Here is a 19608-nt window from a genome sequence, read left to right as displayed (position 1 = left end):
GTTTAGAACCTTTTGGGGATACTTTCTCCCTTAGAATTTAACCCGGCAAGAGGAAGGTAGAGTTTCAGTAATATTCCCCCGTGGAGAGAGGAAAAGAAATGTATTTTTTTTTCTTCTGTTTTTTTTGAGGAAGATCGGCTCTGAGCTAACATCTGCCAATCCTCCTCTTTTTGCTGAGGAAGACTAGCCCTGGGCTAACATCCATGCCCATCTTCCTCCACTTTATATGGGACGCAGCCACAGCATGGCTTGACAAGCCGTGTGGTGTTGCGCGCCGGGGATCTGAACCAGCGAACCCCGGGCCGCCACAGTGGAGCGCGTGCACTTAACCGCTTGCACCACCAGGCCGGCCCCAAAGAGAAATGTATTTTTTAAAAGCTGGGACTGTTGTGAATTTTCTGGAAATTCATTATTTTTTTTTTTTAAAGATTTTATTTATTTATTTTTCCCCCCAAAGCCCCAGTAGATAGTTGTGTGTCATAGCTGCACATCCTTCTAGTTGCTGTATGTGGGACGCGGCCTCAGCATGGCCGGAGAAGCAGCGTGTCGGTGCGAGCCCGGGATCCGAACCCGGGTCGCCAGCAGTGGAGCGCGCTCACTTAACCACTAAGCCACGGGGCCGGCCCTGGAAATTCATTATTGACCTGGAACTTAATATGTAAATATTTGTTCTCAAAGGTCAGTTGTTTTAACTGATACTTCCAGTTCTGAGATGGCAGCTAAATCCTGCGCACGTCCTGGAAAGGGCTTTGATAACAGCGTTCGGTCACAGGCCAAGAAGCACGTTGACCCAACAGAGCACACTTGGAATCGCTGAAGAACTAGTTTCTGAATGTATTCTAGAGACACCAAAGTTATTTGGTATTTTAATATGTATTATATTGTCCTATAAAAATGCACTAAATTTTGGACAAACATTCTTTGGACAGATTTTTTGTTGTTGTTCAGAAGGAGGTAGAGAAGACAAGTATTTTAATTTCTAGGTTTTTGGAAAGGAAAATGAAGGCCAGATAAAAACCCAGATATTTTGAGGCAAATGTAAAGTAAAGCTTTGAACTTGGAGATCTTAAAGTATTATACAAGATAAGCTTTAGAATTAAACATGCTTGCTAAAATATTTTTTAAAATGCTGTTTAAAAAGTAAATATTCACCTCATCTCTGACTTCTAAAAATTATCTAGAGTATGACTGATAAGACTTTGGCCTTTAACCAATCTTAATGTAGCATACGCCTAAAATTTCTGTTCATTTCCAAAAACCAAAGCGTGTGGCCTTTATTGCAGAATTTTGTTCTGTTTATAAGCTTAGTGCAGAAACCTCTTCAGCGGAGGATAGCAACCATGCATTCAATAAACAATTGTTGAATGACGAAATCTAAGCTCTCTGAGCTAGAACATAATTCTGGCTCTGCTAGTATACTTTTTGTGTGACCTTAGATAAGTCACTCTACATTTTTCTCAATTTTTTCTTATTACAGGAAGATAATCATAAAAATGACTGCCAACTACTTCATGGAGAACTTTTTGTTTAAAGGCTGACAATAAATATCAGACAGAGGCACAAGGTCCAGCAAACCTCCTTAGAAGAAGCTGAGCTTCTTGAGGACAGGGAACTTTTCTTCCTCTTTGGATCAGCAATATCTTATTTGTATTTCTCTAATACCGTTCCTGGCCTATAAAAAGGTCTCAATAAATATTGTAAATTTATTAACGTTATTAGGAAGATTGCAGTCTTGGCAGGCCACTGCCTCTTAAATCTCTTCTCTGTGATCCTTTTCATACTCAGCATCTAAAAGGCCGCCGCTATTTGCTCTGGGATAAGTACTCAAGGTATTTACTTAAAAATACCCAAGACTAGAGAAATAATCCTTCTGTCTTTAGGGCACCATTTCGCTTTTCAGCGGTACAGCGCCCCAGGTTTGGGATCTGGCTCTGGAGGCTACAGGGAAGAGTACGCTACGGGAAGCTCATCCTCCGGCCATCTGATTCGTCGGCTCGCACTCCACTCACGCGGCTCGCGGCTCTGATTGGTCGCTATGGCACCCCCCCCCCCCCCCCGCGGCCCGCGACTACTTTGTGTGCCCCGGCGGCGCGCTCGGATCCTCCGGCTCAGCTCGCCCTCTGGGCTGGTGCGATCTAGGTCTTCGGCCCACTACTCTGCACCGCGGGAGCCAGGAATTTCCCGAGTCCGAGCGGGTAGGAAGCATCCTAGGGAAAAGCTCCCTCCCCATGTTCTCTTTCCCGTACTGAATAAACTTCCGCCTCAGAGGGGCTGTCGCTACGGCGGGTCGGGGGAGAGGCCAGGCATCCAACTTAGGCCCCCGTGGGGGGTCCTTCTGCCAGGGCGAATGTGGAAACACAGCTCTCACAAGATAAAATAGGGCTTTGCTAGGCGCTTGTGGGTGCGATGCCAGTCTGCGATTGCGCTGCGAGCTGCAGCCGAGCGGCCAGACCTGGGCTGCAGGGGTTGGGCAGCAGCGATCACCCCTAAAAAGTAGCAAGGAGCCTGCTTCAGATCTCCATACCAATGCTTCTTAGGGCCGCGGGCCGAACCGGCACGGGTCGCTCCGCTCCCCGCGGTCGGGAACACGGCACTCCCTGGAGGTGGCGCTCCCGGGAGTGGGGAACCCGGCTCCACTCGCGCCCCCCTCAGCCTCCGGCCTGCAGGCGGTAGAGGGCGGCCTACGCTCATGTTGGAGGCGGCGCCCGCGCGCGGGGCTGCTGCCCTGCTGGAAGCCTCCCGGTTCCGCTGTGGCCCGCGGCTGTGCCTGGCGCTGGATGCTGCAGCTATGCTGTCCACGGGCGCAGCGAGAAGAGGGCGGGGGGAAGCCCTGGCACATGCCAGGGTCGCCGTAGGGGGCAGCGGCCGGCGCATGCGCGTCCTCTCCCAGAAGCCTGGAACGCTGAGGGGCGCGCGCCCCCATCCGCGCGCACGCTCGCGCTGGCCAAGGCTTCCCCGCCTGCGCTCGTTGTCATAGCCGCTCCGGCGCGTGCGCGCGTTATCTCGGGCCGACCCGAGTGGCCGGGTTCCCTCAGCTCCAGGCCCCCGCCCCCTCCCCCTCCCAGCCCCCAGCCAACCCGTCCCCTTCCTGTCCTCGCGGAATGGGGCCGGCGCCGCTCGGGGTCGCGCGCCGGGGACCCGGCTCGCGCTCGGTCTCGCGCTGTCAGCGACTGCCCGGCTCGCGCCGCCTCGCGCTCTCCCTCGGTCAGTGGCGCCGAAGGCTCCGTTAAGCGGCGGCGGCGCGGTTCCTGTTTCCGTTTCTTCCTCTCCCTTCAGTCGGGAGTAGCATCCTCCACCCAGCCACCCCTCCCGCTCCCCCGGCGCGGGGCAGCTGCGGCTGAGGGCTGGGGCGGCGGCAGCGGCTGCAACTGGGGACCGGCGGAGACCGCCTCTGCAACCGCTGCGGGTAAGGGGGCGTTTGGGAGCCGGGCCCCGCGCGCCTCGGGGTCTGGGGCTGGGCAAGCGCGGGATCTGCGGGGGTTGCGGGGCTGTGGCGGGGGGCTGTTGCTGGTCTTTTTCCCCAGGCGACCCCCGGGCCTGTTGCTGCTACTGCTGCTGCTTATTCAGCAGCTCCGGGAAAAGTGGGGAGGGAGCCCCCGGGACGCTCTGGGGGTGCCCGGGCGCGGGCCGGGGGTGAGGGGCGCCGCCGCTGCCCTCAGCGTCGCGCATCCTCGCATAGGGCAGGGGCCGGAGCCGAGGAGGGAAGGGATGGGGGCGGGGGTGGGAGGTGTCCTTCTTCCCTGCACCTACCTGCTCTCTTGCCAGCAACTCGGTCCCTGTGGTCACAGACTGTATGGAGGATGCCCGTGCGTTATGGGCTTTCGGGAGGGGTTCTCGGCTAGGATCAGGGAGTGGACCCGGAGGAAGATGCGCTCCCAGCGAGGGGCCGATGCCAGGGCAGTGAACAGCGTGAGTGCTGCTGCACCTCCCACTTGGTGTGGAAATGATGAGCTGGCGGCTTTTGAGCGTCTAAACTTATTTGAGAAGGTTAAATGAGTCCATATTAGTTAAAGGAGCTTTGTCCTGCAGGAGTGGGCTGTCGGGTGCAGCACCTGTTCTCTCACTGTGGGGATTGCAATCTTCAGCCACACGGAACGTCAGAGACGCAGTGTATTTCTTAAGTTAAATGGCAATGTTATGGTTAGGGTTTATCCCTGGTGAGCTTTTAGCGTTCTGCGATATATTAGCCTTTTGATTGAGGCCTCGGGTAAAGGCTTGGAGAGGTGTTGTTTTTTCTTCCCGCGTTTGAATTAATTTACAAGTTGACTTGAGCCAATTCAAGAAGGTAGACCTAGGAAAGCCAGAATCTCCAGTAGACAAACCTCAAGGTAACGCAGAACAAATTTCTACAGAAGTTTTCTATCGGTTTAGAATTAAACTCATCGCAAGTAACTGAACTTTGGCTTGGCTTTCTTTAGAAACTGTAGGCAAGGCTTCATTATAGTTTAAAAAAATTTTTTTTTAATTTTATTTATTTATTTTTCCCCCAAAGCCCCAGTAGATAGTTGTATGTCATAGCTACATATCCTTCTAGTTGCTGTATGTGGGATGCGGCCTCAGCATGGCCGCAGAAGCGGTGTGTCGGTTCGCGCCTGGGATCCGAACCCGGGCCACCAGCAGCGGAGCGCGCGCACTTAACCGCCAACCCATGGGGCTGGCCCATTATAGTTTTTTTTTTTCTTGTTGTTTCCTGGGGTTAAGTGCATATTCTTTTTTTCTTGATTAAATTTAAATTTCATGTTTTTATGCATGATTCTTTTAAAGGGTGCATCAGAGAGAAAACATTTTAGGAGAGAAATTATTTATGCACTACAAAGCTGTACTGAAGTAATGGTGTAAGTTGTATTCTCCCTTCTTTAAAGTAATTTAAAAGTAACCTGAAATCCTGTGCCAAATAATAAGGCCCTGTACATTGTTAGCCTTGTGAAATATACCATAAAATGTGTATAGAAAGTCTTAATTATTTGATTTACAAATACTACAATAGTAAGGATAAGGTGGGGGTTCAAGCATTTGAAATTGTGATTTTATAGCTTAGTATGTAAAAATGTAGAGAGTTAGAAAGGAATAGGCTATAAGGAACATAGAGGTGGTTTGGAGGGGTGGATTTTCCTTTTGCTGCTTCATAAATTGAGAATTCTATTTGAATTGAAGAGCTGAACAGCTGGAATGAAACTTGCATAGATTGCAGAAATAGATGCAAAAATGTATCTTTGATCAAGTAGTGAGTTAACATGATAGTAGTGAGATAACATGTGGTTTGTTAGGATAGTGATTCAAAGTAATTTCCATAAAATATAGCACTGTATAGATTGTATTTTAAGATGTTCTTAAATTTAAAGAGTCCCTTGCAGGTGTTTTCCTACAAGTCAGTTCTATTTGAGATGTATGGAATTGAAAAAACAATAATTCTGATTACATTCTGCAGTGTTTGGTTACAAATCTGAACTAGTTATTTTAAGGAATTGGAATGTCTTTAAAAGTGGTGAATTTTGAAATTTTCTTGTGGCTTGGGAACACTTGTGTTCCTTGTTTATTTTTTTAAGTGCGGTCATGTTAGTAGGTTGGTCTGGAGGGGGAGCTAGTGCCAAAGCAAAGCATAGCTTAATATATGTTTGAACTTTTAAAACACCCCAGACCAGATTTTTATGACCAGAAGAAACATAAATTTTTAATTAAAAGAGTAAGGGAATTGACATGGGCATATATCTGCACTTAGTTATTTGTGAATTATATATATTGCGTATTACAAATTAGTTAAAAAATCTTTTCATGATCTGAAATAGCGGAAAGTAAATGCTTAAGGTTTATTGAATTTCTCATTTAAAATCTCTGAAAATATGTCGCAAAATTTAGAGTATGTGATACTGGTTTCTTAACCTTCTTGTGCATTGTATCAGAAGGGAAGGAGTGTATCTTGACTCTTTGTGCATGTTGGATGTTCTTAAATTTTTTCTTTATAATATTTACAGTCCTAAAATTTCAAAAACGCTTCGGGTTGACTCTTATATGGACAAAGATATCAATTGTGTAGTAAGCTAGGTATTTATCAAAAGTAGAGATACTTTCAATAAAGAAATGGAGCCTTCTACATCTGGAGAACAGGATCCCAAGGTCACTTCTTAACCTCTGTCTCCTACAATATAATGTAATGAGTCCAGCTGATCTGTCAAATTGTGCCTTTGAATATGAAGCAGTTATTTTTTGGTCTATGGCACTTTATTTAGATTTCTAAACTATAATCAGTTAGGTATGTGAATTTACTTCTCACAGTTCACATATTCTTTAAATTCAAGGCTAGAAACTGATAGTGTGTATATTAAAATCATTAGAATATTTAGTTTTCTGAGGTTAGTGGTTGGGCTGTTCTTAGAATCTCAATGCTGATAAAAAATAGATTCTTTGAAAGGAATGACAGTACCTGTGAGATACAGAATAGTGAGGTGTTTACCATATTTAAGGAGTTAATGCTATAAATTAAAGTTTTACAAGGCATGCCAAAATATTTTTAGATATCTTTTTCCATTTCTTTAATGGTTATTTTTGATTTACTATAAACTGAATTCAGTAAAGCTCTTGGTTTAATTAAATGGTAAATACACTCATTTCATATTATAGCACATTTATAAAAGTAAAAGAAAGTGTTTCCGTTTTATAATCATGAGTAAATATAAAAATAGGCATGTAAATAAGTTTCATTACTTAAAAATAAAACAAAACTGAGATTCTAAACGACTCTGAAACTAAAAGTATTACAGTTATAATACCTTTAAACCTGCATCAATACTGGTCCTGTTGGTACTTTTCAGATGAGAGATCACCTTCTAGTTTTCTGTAGTCAACAGTAGTGTAGTAGGTGTAGCATTTAGAGGACAAACACAAGATTTCCTTTGGTTCTCCTCTTAGTAATTCTCTGGCTTATATTTCTGTACCATATAGTATATGGTTTCTTTGTGATTTTAATTGTTGTTACGTTGTAGTTTGCTGTAATGAGATAATTAAACATGTTTAAAAGTAAAAGATATTTACAACTGATTTTTTTTTTTGAGAGAGAGATTGGCGCTGCACTAACATTTGTTGCCAGTCTTCCTCTTTTTTCTCTCCAAAGACCCAGTACATAGTTGTCTATCATAGTTGTAGAGCTGTAGCTCTTCCATATGGCTCTTCTATGTGGGACACCGCCTCAGCATGGCTTGATGAGTGGTGCGTAGGTCCACTCCCAGGTTCTGAAGTGGCGAACCCCGGGCCACCGAAGCAGAACGGGTGAACTTAACTGCTACCGCCACCAGGCTGGCCCCTACAACTGATTTTTAAAAAACCTTTTTAAGATTACCAACAGAAGAGTATTACGTGGGGATGTGTATGTGTTTAAGATATATATTTTAACAGATTAGTCTCAAGTCTCGACCTTCCTTTCTCTCTGAGTTCTACTCTCCTGCCTGCACCTCCCCTTCTTCAACCACTCTCCATCACCCCACAGCTTTCACTTTGGAATAATTAGGAATCAAACCAATAAAACAAACCATATCACTCACCTGGCATTTAATCAACATTTTTCTTCCTTGGCTAAATGACTTTATATCAATCTCTACAACATTCTAAACATATAACCCATGCAAACTTTATACGATACTGTACGTTTTCCTTTTAATGGAAGAAGAGCAGATAGGGCCCCTGGGATTTTGCCATATGTTTCAATATAAGAGTTACTCATACTCTTTACAGAAAGCATAGCTATAGGGTTAATTTCATAAGTTTTCTTTTAATAAAACTATTTGCCAAAACCTAATACCTCACTCATGTACTACTTTTTAAAAGTATCTTTTTGTGATCGTTGTTTTGGTCAGAAAATGACATGTGAAGGGGACATATGTTTTGAATTTTAAGTTTTTAAACAAATTGACAAATTATACCAGTATAAGGCTAGTACTGATGTGGTTCAAATTTGCCTTTGCTGTTATTCTCTTTTCTTTTGTATGGGTTCTCTAGTAACACCTCTTCACTGAAGCTCTGGAATAAAACTTTAAAGATTACTCACTACTGAAATATGCCCTGTATTGTTGTACCTTAGACCTTAGGTTTTTCAAATTTATTTTCCAATGGGATAAACTGAATAAATATGACAACAAATTTATGTTAAGAAGATCAGACTTAACAGTTCTGCTTAATCACAATCTTGATGACTGGTTAATGTAAATAAAGTTCGCATTAGAAAATAAATAATAAAATGTTGATATTAATCTTAGATGTAAATGAAAAATTAACCTGATGTTTATTTTAGAATCTGAGTTATGAGAAACATCATATGATATGAACTTCAAATGGTATAACTTTCTGATTATGGAAGAACAAAAGTAAAATGAAAATGAGAGATTCTTTGATTTACCTCAAACATACAACTAAACTAAGACGAACCTGTTTTATGTGTATGTAAATCTTATTCAATTAAGATTGTTAATGAACCATGAATGAGTTTTAAATTTTTACTAATTTTGTGGCTGGTTATTTATATTATATCCCTTAAATGAGATATCCAACCCCATTAATACCTAAAACCAGACTAAATTTGCCTATAGTAAGAACAATAGTTACAAACCATCAAACTGTAAAAACATACCAATGTTGTTAAATGACTTAAGTCAACATTCCATAAGCTAGTTTTTTTTTTTTTTTTTTTTTTGTGAGGAAGATCAGCCCTGAGCTAACATCCATGCTAATCCTCCTCTTTTTGCTGAGGAAGACCGGCTCTGAGCTAACATCTATTGCCAATCCTCCTCCTTTTTTTTTTTTTTTCCCCAAAGCCCCAGTAGATAGTTGTATGTCATAGTTGTACATCCTTCTAGTTGCTGTATGTGGAATGTGGCCTCAGCATGGCCGGAGAAGCGATGCGTCAGTGTGCGAGCCCAGGGTCCGAATCCTGGGGGCCAGTAGCGGAGCGCGCACTCTTAACCGCTAAGCCACGGGGCCGGCCCCATAAGCTAGTTTTTAAAATCGTTTTTATAATTTTCAAATATAATTGATTGTAATATCTTAATTAGTGGTAAAGGTAAAACAATAAAATTTGTATCTTCTATATTATATCCATTGTTTCAGACCTTAGCTATGTTGGGACAGTGACGGGAGGGATCTTGAGAGAGGCAGAGGGTCGTAGTAGTGGGAGATGAGCCTGTCTTATTTGGAAGTGATGGAGATTTCTTCTTGAGTTTTTCTCCTTCCTTCCACTTCTTTCTTCTCTCTGTTTGTTGTCCTTCCTCTCCCAACAGTGGTAGGAAGTGTGGGATTTGACTATCTTTATAGGATTTTTTTTCTTAGAGTTCATAGATCATTTCCTGGTAGAACATTAGCTTTTATGTAACAATAGGTTTATTATAATGATTTCATTTCCTTTTGAGGCAGTAGAGAAGAGACTGGAAGAACTTCAGTTGGTGTAGGGTTTAATATTATTTATTAAAAATGATTTTGTATCTCCATGTAAAAAGTGGTATGGGAGATGTTGGTTCATGTTAAGGGTCCTATATCAGTCACGTTATTGTTCTACATAGTATTTAATATATGGTAATCTCCTCTTCCTACTTCCTGGGATGCATTCTCGTGCCTCCTCTGTTACTTCCATCTTCATCTCTGGAGTTTCTGACTACAAGGAATTGGTTTTGAGAACATCTCTTCACCTTCCTCTTGTGCCTCATTGCAGTAATATAATGTAAAAAAAATACTGTGTCCATTGAAGAGAATAACTCTTAAACTAAAATGAACAGCAGTGTTCTCCATTCATGGGAGTACTGTTAGCAGGTTTAAGCCAGTTATTGTGAAAAATTCACAAGGAGAAAGTGTGTGTTTGATAATGAAGGCCCTGATTGTTTGGGATCTAACTGATTCAGTTTCTTTAACACGTGGAATTGTACTTGTACCTAAAAGAGATATATTCAGTAGAGATTGTGTTATGTTTTTCATGTCTTGAGTTCTTTGAATAACTACTTAAATCATTCAGTTACCAAATGTCAAAGGATTGTAATTTTGAGAAAACCTGTTTTTTAAAATTAGTGCTTAAGCCAGGGTAAACATTTTGCTTTCTTTTTATAAGTTGCAGATTTTTCTTTTTCTTTTAGAAAGTTTAGTGAAACTCTGGGGCTTAGGAAGGTGTTAGTTGAAATTCTTTCAGCCAAAAGGTCTTCCCTTAGCCTTGGTAAACTGAGCCTCAGCAGCATGAGAAATGCACGTTTACTGCGTAATCCCTACTGCTTCCTCTCACGTCATTATAGACATCTGGGCCTCCATTAATTAAAACTTTATTTTTGAGGTCCAAACAATGGAAGTATCAGTTTGATACTGCTCAGAGGTGTGTAGCATTCATTCGATGAGAGATACAGTGTTATTTTTAATATGTAAGTAAACAAAGAATATGCTCTCAATGCTGAGTAAGCTGAAGAGATGTATACCTACTTAGGATGCACAAATAAACTAAAGAAAATATGCAATTAGGAATGGTTTTTTTTTTTTGGTGAGGAAGATTAGCCCTGAGCTAACATCTGCCGATCCTCCTCCTTTTTTGCTGAGGAGGACTGGCCCTGGGCTAACATCCATGCCCATCCTCCTCCACTTGATATGGGACGCCGCCACAGCATGGCTTACCAAGAGGTGCGTCGTGTGCGCCCGGGATCTGAACCGGCGAACCCCGGGCAGCTGCAGCGGAGCATGCACACTTAACCGCTTGTGCCACTGGGCCGGCCCCAGATACTTTTTGACATAATTTCCTGAGAGCTCTGTGGACTTAAAGCTAAAATCTGAGTTCCTCCTTAGTAATTTCTTGAATAGCTTTATTTTTTTTAATTTTTTTTTTTTATTTTTGTGAGGAAGATCAGCCCTGAGCTAACATCCATGCTAATCCTCCTCTTTTTGCTGAGGAAGACTGGCTCTGAGCTAACATCTATTGCCAGTCCTCCTCCTTTTTTTTTTCCCCAAAGCCTCAGTAGATAGTTGTATGTCGTAGTTGCACATCCTTCTAGTTGCTGTATGTGGGACGTGGCGTCAGCATGGCCGGAGAAGCGGTGCGTCGGTGCGGGCCCGGGATCCGAACCCAGGCTGCCAGTAGTGGAGCGTGCGCACTTAACCGCTAAGCCACCGGGCCGGCCCCTTGAGTAGCTTTATTGAAGTATAATTTATATACCATAAAATTCACAGTTCAAGTTTTAGTAAATTTATACAGTTTTATAGCAGTTACCACAATCCAACTTGAGAACACTTTCATCCTCCACAAAGCTCCCTGTTGCCTGTTTGTCCAGTCCCTGCCCCAGCCCCAGGCAGCCAGTGATGTACTTTTTGTCTCTATGGTTTTGCCGTTTCTAGAAATTTGACATTAATGGAATCATATAGTATGTAGTCTTTTGTGTCTGGCTCCTTTTGTTTAGTATAATCCTGTTTAGTAATTTGAATGAATGGGTAAAGTAGAAAAGCTTTGAACTTGGAATCAGGAGACTTGGATACTAGTGTTGGCTGTGTCACCAAATGTGTAAACTTGGGTAAGCCACTTGTCCCCTCTGGGTCTCTGTTTCTTTCTCCATAAAATGAATTATTTTGATTTTTTTATTCCAATTTTCATAGCTGGGTACATGTTCACTGACCTTTCCTAGAATGTACCTTAACTCTTCCCCTTAAGTATAGTCACTGTGTTTTTTTTCTGAATCAGAAACGAGGCTTATGGTCTAATAGATGATTTAGCAGTGGACAAATTTGGGACTGTCTTGAGGAATCAAGATGGCTGATTAAACTTTTCTTGGGCATTTCTTAGTTCATGTGTACAATTTTGAGAATGGGGTAATCTTAGATGCTGAGTTAATAATAAAGATTTTTGAAGAGAATAAAGGCAAAGTTGAATAATTCTCGGAGGTAGATGCTTCAAAAGTGGTTGAAGCTTCTTATGAACATAAGCAAAGACTATACTTCTTAGTTATCTTTTTGTTTTGGGAGTAGAAGGTGGAGTGTAGCGATTTTAGTTGAGTTTGAGCCAAGTTAGGCTCAAGGCAGCCAAGTGGGATTAGACTGTTTTTCAAAGAACCAAAGGAAATGTATGGCTACCATTGGGAAGACCGTCCTGGGGCTCATCTGAAGGCAAAGCTGACAGGTAACATTCAGGTGACAAATAAGGAAAAACATACATATACAGGGAATTAAAAAATAGGAGTGTGCATGTGTATATGTATGTGTTTGTAACAGGAGTAGGTAACTAAGTAGGCTGGTATCAGGTCTCGGCCAAAGGGTTATGTTCATTTTCAGTATATTATAAAAGAAGGGCATTGAATTACAACTAGCTAAATTTAAAAATGAGAGTGCTGTAACTACCTTCAAATATTCAATAATTTGACTCTTGGAAACCATCAGAGCTTCTTATATTACCTATCATGGTAGGAAGTATGGCTATAAAATGATTGAACTTTTATTTTTACCCAACATACAAAAATTGTGCGAGAGGTAATCCGTAGAGCAGACACTGTGGAGGAGGGAAATGTAGCTATAAATATATTTTAATGATGGTGTCATTACAGCAGCATAAGAAAATTTGTTTCATGCTATATAGTCGTACTTTTTGTTCAAAAGTGGTATGTCTAGTTTAGATAAACCACTTCATGATAACCAGAAATATACCCAAATGAAACTTACATTTAATAAATGGAGATTTGTCACTTGTGACAATAATGTAAAGATTGTGTTAAGACTTTAAAGGTGATCCAAAAGTTGGATCCCAAAGCTTTTTATGCAGTGGCAGCATTCTAGGAATAAGTATAGAGCTTTTTAAGGTGACTATTTTTATGGCAACAATACTCTTTTGAATATATGCTATGCCATATTTATTTTTAAATGTCCCACTGAATTTATAATACATATAAAGTACCTAAATATGAATTATCTAATGGGAAAAATTTCAGTGTAAAAGAAAAGAGACACTTCTTTCTATAACTGCTGAAGCTTCAAAATATTAAAGATGATCATCATTCATATTTTCCTAGGGAATTTTTATTTTTAATCATAATAATAAATGAGCAGCTGTCAGAAGATATAGCCATTTCTAAGTTTAGAATTCCTCTTCTTTGTATAGTTCTCTCAAATACTTGTCTTTAAGAAAATAAGTGTTAAGGATTTCTTGAATAATCAGATACTACTTTTATATTTAAGCAAAGCATCAGAGCAACACTAGAACCACATTAAAGCAGTAATAATGATTAATTTAAAAGTTTCATAACATAGCAAAGAAAAAATGGAGTAATACACAATGGAAAAGAAGACATACAGAAATCATTACCTCAGATCAGATATGGAAAACTGTCTTTACAAAAGAATAACAAATCAAATAGACCAAAGAATTTGTGCCCTTCTACTAGTTAAGTGAAAATGAAATGAACAATTAATTACAAAGTGTGCTCCAAAATACTTGCTTATCTTGTTGACAATTCTTTTCTAATTTACTCCCTACTGGGGCTATTTCAGACCTTTTCTACCCCCTTCGTAGCCCCCAATTCCAGTGTACTGCTCTCAGACCTTGTTAGGTCGTTTCAATTATCTTTTTTTTTTTTTTTTGAAAAGAGTGAGAAGATTAAGACCATCAAACAGCAGCTTCTTCAGCTTTGCTTTTCTTTGTCTCTAAATTGTGTAATTTCCCCTCCTGTCTACCATTTGGTGTCAGGGACGTGTCCTTTAGGCTTTCATGACTACTTCTGTCTCTTCTACCTGTTAGAATATATAGGTTCATTATTAGTTAACTACTTTGTCATTTTTATTTCAGTCTCCCCTAACAACATCTTTAATGGCTTAAAAAAGAAAAAAAAACCCAAAGAACACCTTTCCCTATTCTTTCTTCTCTCTTTCTCCTCTTTTTTTTCTTTGTATTACCCAACAGCCCAAAGGAAAAAGCAATGTATCTGTTTCAATTTTGCAATGTTCTTTTTCACTAAAACTATTTTCTCTTATTGTTACCAGTGACCTTCTGAATTGCCAAATGGGAACTTTTTCAGTCTTAATTCTTGCTTTTTAATTCTTCAGATTTGACACTGTGAACCCCTTTTCCTCCTCCCTTCTCCTTATAACTTTGTAGTCCTCCCGGCTTTCCTGTGTATTCTAGCTACTCTTCTTTTCTTTCACGGGGTCAACTTGTTTCTTAAGTACTTGCTTATACATTTTTCTTAATCTAGATTCTTTTTCTTGTAGTGTTACCTGGTCCTTTGGCTTCAGCTAGTGCTTCCTTCCAGTGACCCCCATACTGTAAGTGCCTGAACTTCAGTTTCCAGCTGGAGAGCTCCATCTGCGTGTCATGCCGTCGACTCAGCATCCTCAAATCTGAATTTTCTTTCTCCTGAGATGTATTCTTCTTTCTGACTTTCCTTTCTCTATTATTGCTTTATCTCTCCATTGCCCAAACTTGAATTCTGAGTCATCTTTGAATGCCCCATCAGATCCATTCACCTGTCAAACTGAATTCTGTTACTACGGTGTTTCTCTACTTCATCTGCTCTTTTTTATTTCATTTTTGACTACAGAAGTTTAGGTTCTCATTACCAGTAACATATAAATAATTATAATTTGGTAATTGCTGTGATAGAGGGAGAGGATGCAGAGGCACTTCTACTAGCGTGTGATAGGTGGGGATGGCTGTATTGAAAGGAGGTGACATTTAAGCTTAGCATCAAAGAATTAAGTAGGGGCATTCCAGGCAGACAGACTGAAGAAAGACTTAATAGAAGTTTATTATATGTTGTCAACTCATAAGACTTTTGCCTTAACCCCTACTGCCTGAGCGTGTTTTTCCCATTGGCATATGCTATTGCCTTTCTTCAGATATTGATGAAGATTGGTGAATGAACAATGTAAAGCCAGAGTGACACAAAGTAACATCTTACTTTATTACCTAGCCTTGAATGAGTAGAGTGGTAAAATGTAAAGTGCTGAAAAGTGAGCACTACCTGCATTGAAGACTTAAAATCTGACTAAAATTTACATTAAAAGCTGTCTTTAAGGTTCCTGATGCTTGGAATGTAAATCTTCAATGGGCAGCTGTTTCCAGTCTACTTATATATCGCTTATCGTTTATTTCTACCTCTTTTCACACATATGTGATTGCCCTGCGGAGGGGCTGGGTAATATCTTTATATTAATAGCCACTAATACTGAGCATAAATTAACTGAGGGCCACAGCAAGTAAAGAGATAGCTTATTATTTTTTGCTGCCTTAGAGAAACAAACATGCGAACCCCGGGCCGCCAAAGCAGAGTGCACTAACTTAACCACCATGCCACTGGGCCAGCCACTCTTTTGTGATTTTAAATTTTTATTTATTTATTTATTTTTTCCCCCCAAAGCCCCAGTAGATAGTTGTATGTTATAGTTGCACATCCTTCTAGTTGCTGTATGTGGGACGCGGCCTCAGCACGGCCGGAGAAGCGGTGCGTCGGTTCACACCTGGGATCCGAACCCGGGCCGCCAGCAGCGGAGCGCACGCACTTAACCGCTAAGCCACAGAGCCGGCCCCACTCTTTGTGATTTTAAATTGTATTTCCCTAATGGCTAATGATGTTGACATACTCAGGTTTTTTTAAATGTTAAATTTAATTCTACTTGTTAAAGGACTGTGTTTATATTTTAGAACTCAGTGTGTTAATGGAATGAAATAGTTTTATAAACTAAACAAAGTTTGATGTCTTTTCAGAATCATTTACAACACTGAGGATTTCAAATTGCCCTCACAAGCAATAACAGAAAGTTTATGCAAACATTTTTTTTTTTCTTGTGAGGAAGATCAGCCCTGAGCTAACATCCATGCTAATCCTCCTCTTTTTTTTTTTTTTTTTTTTTTGCAGAGGAAGACCGGCTCTGAGCTAACATCTATTGCCAATCCTCCTCCTTTTTTTTTTCCCCAAAGCCCCAGTAGATAGTTGTATGTCATAGTTGCACATCCTTCTAGTTGCTGTATGTGGGACACGGCCTGAGCATGGCCGGAGAAGCGGTGCGTCGGTGCACCCCCGGGATCCGAACCCGGGCCCCTGGTAGTGGAGTGCACACACTTAACCGCTAAGCCACAGGGCCGGCCCTATGCAAACATGTTCAATGCATTGGATATAAAATGTATGCAGATAAAGTCTATTTGGATTAAATTGAATTTTTGTAGCTTTTTAATAAAAATTGAGAAAATTAAATAGCTTCCTCTTCAACTTCCTTCTCATCTTTCCAAAAGCCCCTTCCAGAAAATAACCTAAGTGTCATTCTGTCACTTAACAAACATTTACTGAGTGCTTATTTTGTGCTAGGCACTATGCTAGACCTTAAGTATACAAATATTATTAAAGTCAGATGACCCATCCCCAAGCAGTTTATATTATCCATAATTTTTAAAAATTAACTGTTTTCTCATTTTTTAAAATAGCTTTTCTCTTTTAGAATGGTTTTAGATTTAAAGAAAAATTCGGAAAATAGTGTAGACTTCCCATATACAACCCTCCCATTCAGCTTCCCCCATTATTAACATCTTACATTAGTATGGTACATTTGTTAAAATTAATAATACTAATATAGCATTATTAACTAAAGCCCGTAGTTTATTCAGATTTCCTTAATTTTTACCTAATGCCCTATTTTCTGTTCTAGGATTCTGTCCAGATACTACATTATATTTAGTTGTCATATCTCTTTAGGTTCCTCCTGGCTATGACAGTTTTTCAGACATTCCCTGTTTTTAATGACGGTTTTGAGGAGCACTAGTTGATAAATTATTTAAATGTGCCTATTATTATATATGAGGACGTCATCGCTCGTCAGGTGGCAAGCATGAAATGTCTGGTGTGTTTACTAGCTTGTAATCATCAGGAATTATATACCTGAGTTTGGGGTTAAGCCATGTATTGCAAATAATTTACATTTTTGTGTAACTGAGACTGAATGATAGTATTACTGATATTCTGTTAACGAATGATTGAACACTGAAACTTTTAATCTGTGTGACTTGGTAGAGTGGGAAAACTATGGTTTTGGAGTCAGATCTAGCCCCACCGTTTACTCACTGAATTTGTTTCCTCAACTCTAAAATGCAGATGAGAATTACAGGGTGGCTATGAGATTTTAAATGACTTAGCAGTCGCCCACGTAAAGCACTTTGTCAAGGCACTTGGTACACTTTAAACACTCAGTAGCATATCGTTCAGATCGTCAGTTCCTTGCAGTTTGTTCTTTAGCAACTTGACATGCACAAAAGTGAGCATTTTGCTGAGCTACAGCCCAGAACTGTTTTAAAAGGCACGGTAGTAAATAGATGTGATAATATGTGCTGATATCTCTTTTGCAATGTTAAATAAAAGATGGCTTATTTCAATTCTTCACATTTTTATAATGCTCATAAAAGAACATTTATTAAATACTTATCAAGGAAAGCTCAAGCAGCAAGTAAAAACAATGAATAAAATAGTGTGCTGTTTATTCTTCAGATTATTGTTTTATATAGTAATATTTACTTTGGCAGGAAGTCTCATTTTATGGGGATATTGGCTGAACTTTTATTTCCTGTTATGAAATAGCAGACTTCTGAAATGCATATATACTTGTGAAATTCAAATGTAATTAGTTTATCAATGGCCGACACTGACCTACAAAGCTGTTTCAATGAAAGTGAAGTAGAAACCTTAGAACGTAAATGAATTTGATCATTGTTCTTATGTGAACCTGACGATATAAATATAAAAGTTTAACTAAGTGTAATATGTTTACAGTCCAGTTTCAGGTTAACAAGCTAAGCACAACTAAACAAAAAGAATAATGTTCCTCGCCTTGAACACTGAAAAAGTCTAAGTTAACTATGCTTCGTTAAAGCGGCACTGTTTGGCTAGGCCGTAGTAAATGTGAGACGCCTGGAGAAGATCTGGTGATGGGTCTCATGTGCTTAGAAGGTCTAGCCAGTTTTGTGGAGGGTAGACACAGGAGGGCTCTTCCCGGCTTCTCCTCTCCTCTTCTTTCCCCTTCTCCTTGCCCTCTTCTCCTCACTCCCCTCTTGCTTTTCCCTTCCCTTCCTCTCTTTTTCTCCCCTAGTCTTTTCCCCATTTCTCTTTCCTCCAGTTGTCTCTACTGAGATTTTTGTAACCTATGAAACATTTTAGACACTAAAAAGTACAGTTAGTCATGTAGCAGACATTATCCACCACTGAAATGAGGCAGGTGTTAACTTTTTTGCAGTACTTAAATAGTTGAGCTCTTATTTTTTAAGAGGGCAGGCAGAAGAACAGGACTCCTGACTCTTGCTCATTGCAGTATCTTCAGCAGTTTGAGTAATGCCTGGGTTTCAGCAGGTGTCCAACAAATATCTGTGAAAAAGATCAACAAAGGAGAACCAACATATATTCAGAGAAGAACAAAAAAATATCAAGTGTCAAGGTAGGAGTGTCCGAAGAAGAGTCATCCACAGTGTCAGGGATAACGAGAGAGTTTTGGTAAAACTTGAAAGCAGTGGTCTGTGGTCATTGGTAACCTGGGCAGTCCCTGCAAGCATTAGCTCTCACCTTAGCACACATCACTAGAGAGGCAGTGTGATCTAGTCATTTGAAGCCCAGGTTCTGGAGACAGGCTGCCTGAGTTCAAACCCCATTTTTCCAGTTAACTGTCTGGGTCATTGGGCAAGTCATGTTTCAGTTTCCTCTTCTGTAACGTAGAGATGAATTTAGAACTCAGAGGATTGTGAGAATTAAATGAGTTAACTCATGTAAGAAAAAAGCACTTAGAGCAATGCCTGGTACATAGTAAATGCTAAAAAAATAACTGTTGCCTTTTAATATTATTACTACCAGATAACCCAAGCACTGTACACGGCTCCTCTCCTCCTCCTCTCCTTGAATCTTCTATAGACTCTGTCTCAATTTGACAAAAATAAAGTGACCTCTTGCACACATCAGCAATATCTGCTGGTATGAAATGTCTTCCAAACTCCATAAGTATGTAAGGATGTAAACAATCTCATTATTTGTCTTTTTCATCTCAGCACAGATAGCACTTTAAATTTTCTCTTAGTACTCAAATTTATTTCTTCTTTGACCTTTTAAATGTATTCCATTCCATCCAAAACCATTGAGCAGTTTTTGACGTTAATTTCATATTAGGACTAGAGAAATTCACAATGAGAAAATATTTAGGGCTTCTAAAATTTTCTATTTGAAAAAAATAAGTTTGATTATTTATTGAGGGAAAATAATGTTTTAAGATAAATAGCAGTATTTAGTTAGTTGTGTTTTAAGAACATTTGTTTTACTTGTACTGCATTAAATGGAGCTATGCTGAAAATAATGACAGTCAATTTTTTATTTCTTATATCTTATTCAAGAGGTTAGAGGAAATTTTCTGACAAGTCAGTCTGTTACTCTCTAACAGTGTTTCTCAAACTTTTGTTAAGACCCACTTTACATTCTTAAAAATTATTGAGGGAGACTACAGGAAACTTGTTTTTTTTGGGTAGTATTGGTATTTACCACATTGAAATTTAAACAGAAATTTAACATAATTATTAATTCACTTAAAAATAACTATTAAACCCATTATCTATTTATGTAAAGATTTTTAATAAAAAATAACTAATTTCCAAAACAAAAGTTA

General features: G+C 40.0%; 1 protein-coding gene and 1 pseudogene across 9 annotated transcripts in view; one reads left to right on the top strand and one right to left on the bottom strand.

Annotated features, from left to right (window-relative positions):
• Positions 1 to 2067: 2067 nt before the first annotated feature.
• LOC147913928 (uncharacterized) lies at positions 2068 to 2987 on the bottom strand (annotated as a pseudogene).
• Positions 2083 to 19608, top strand: part of FUT8 (fucosyltransferase 8) — a 296375-nt gene continuing 278849 nt past the window's right edge. For 3 of the 9 annotated variants that reach the window (XM_087448350.1, XM_087448358.1, XM_087448355.1), the window contains exon 1: positions 2083 to 2195. The gene's annotated coding sequence lies outside the window, so the exon portion shown is untranslated. Of the gene's footprint in view, positions 2196 to 3103; positions 3407 to 3831; positions 3910 to 19608 lie in introns of those variants that run through there. The other 6 variants (XM_087448349.1, XM_087448356.1, XM_087448354.1 and 3 more) reach the window with 3 other exon arrangements.

The sequence above is a fragment of the Ceratotherium simum genome, chromosome 24 (genome assembly GCF_057802395.1).
Source record: "Ceratotherium simum simum isolate JZ-2026a chromosome 24, ASM5780239v1, whole genome shotgun sequence".
NCBI classification, from domain to species: Eukaryota; Metazoa; Chordata; class Mammalia; order Perissodactyla; family Rhinocerotidae; genus Ceratotherium; species Ceratotherium simum.
This window is presented reverse-complemented; position numbering and strand designations above follow the sequence as displayed.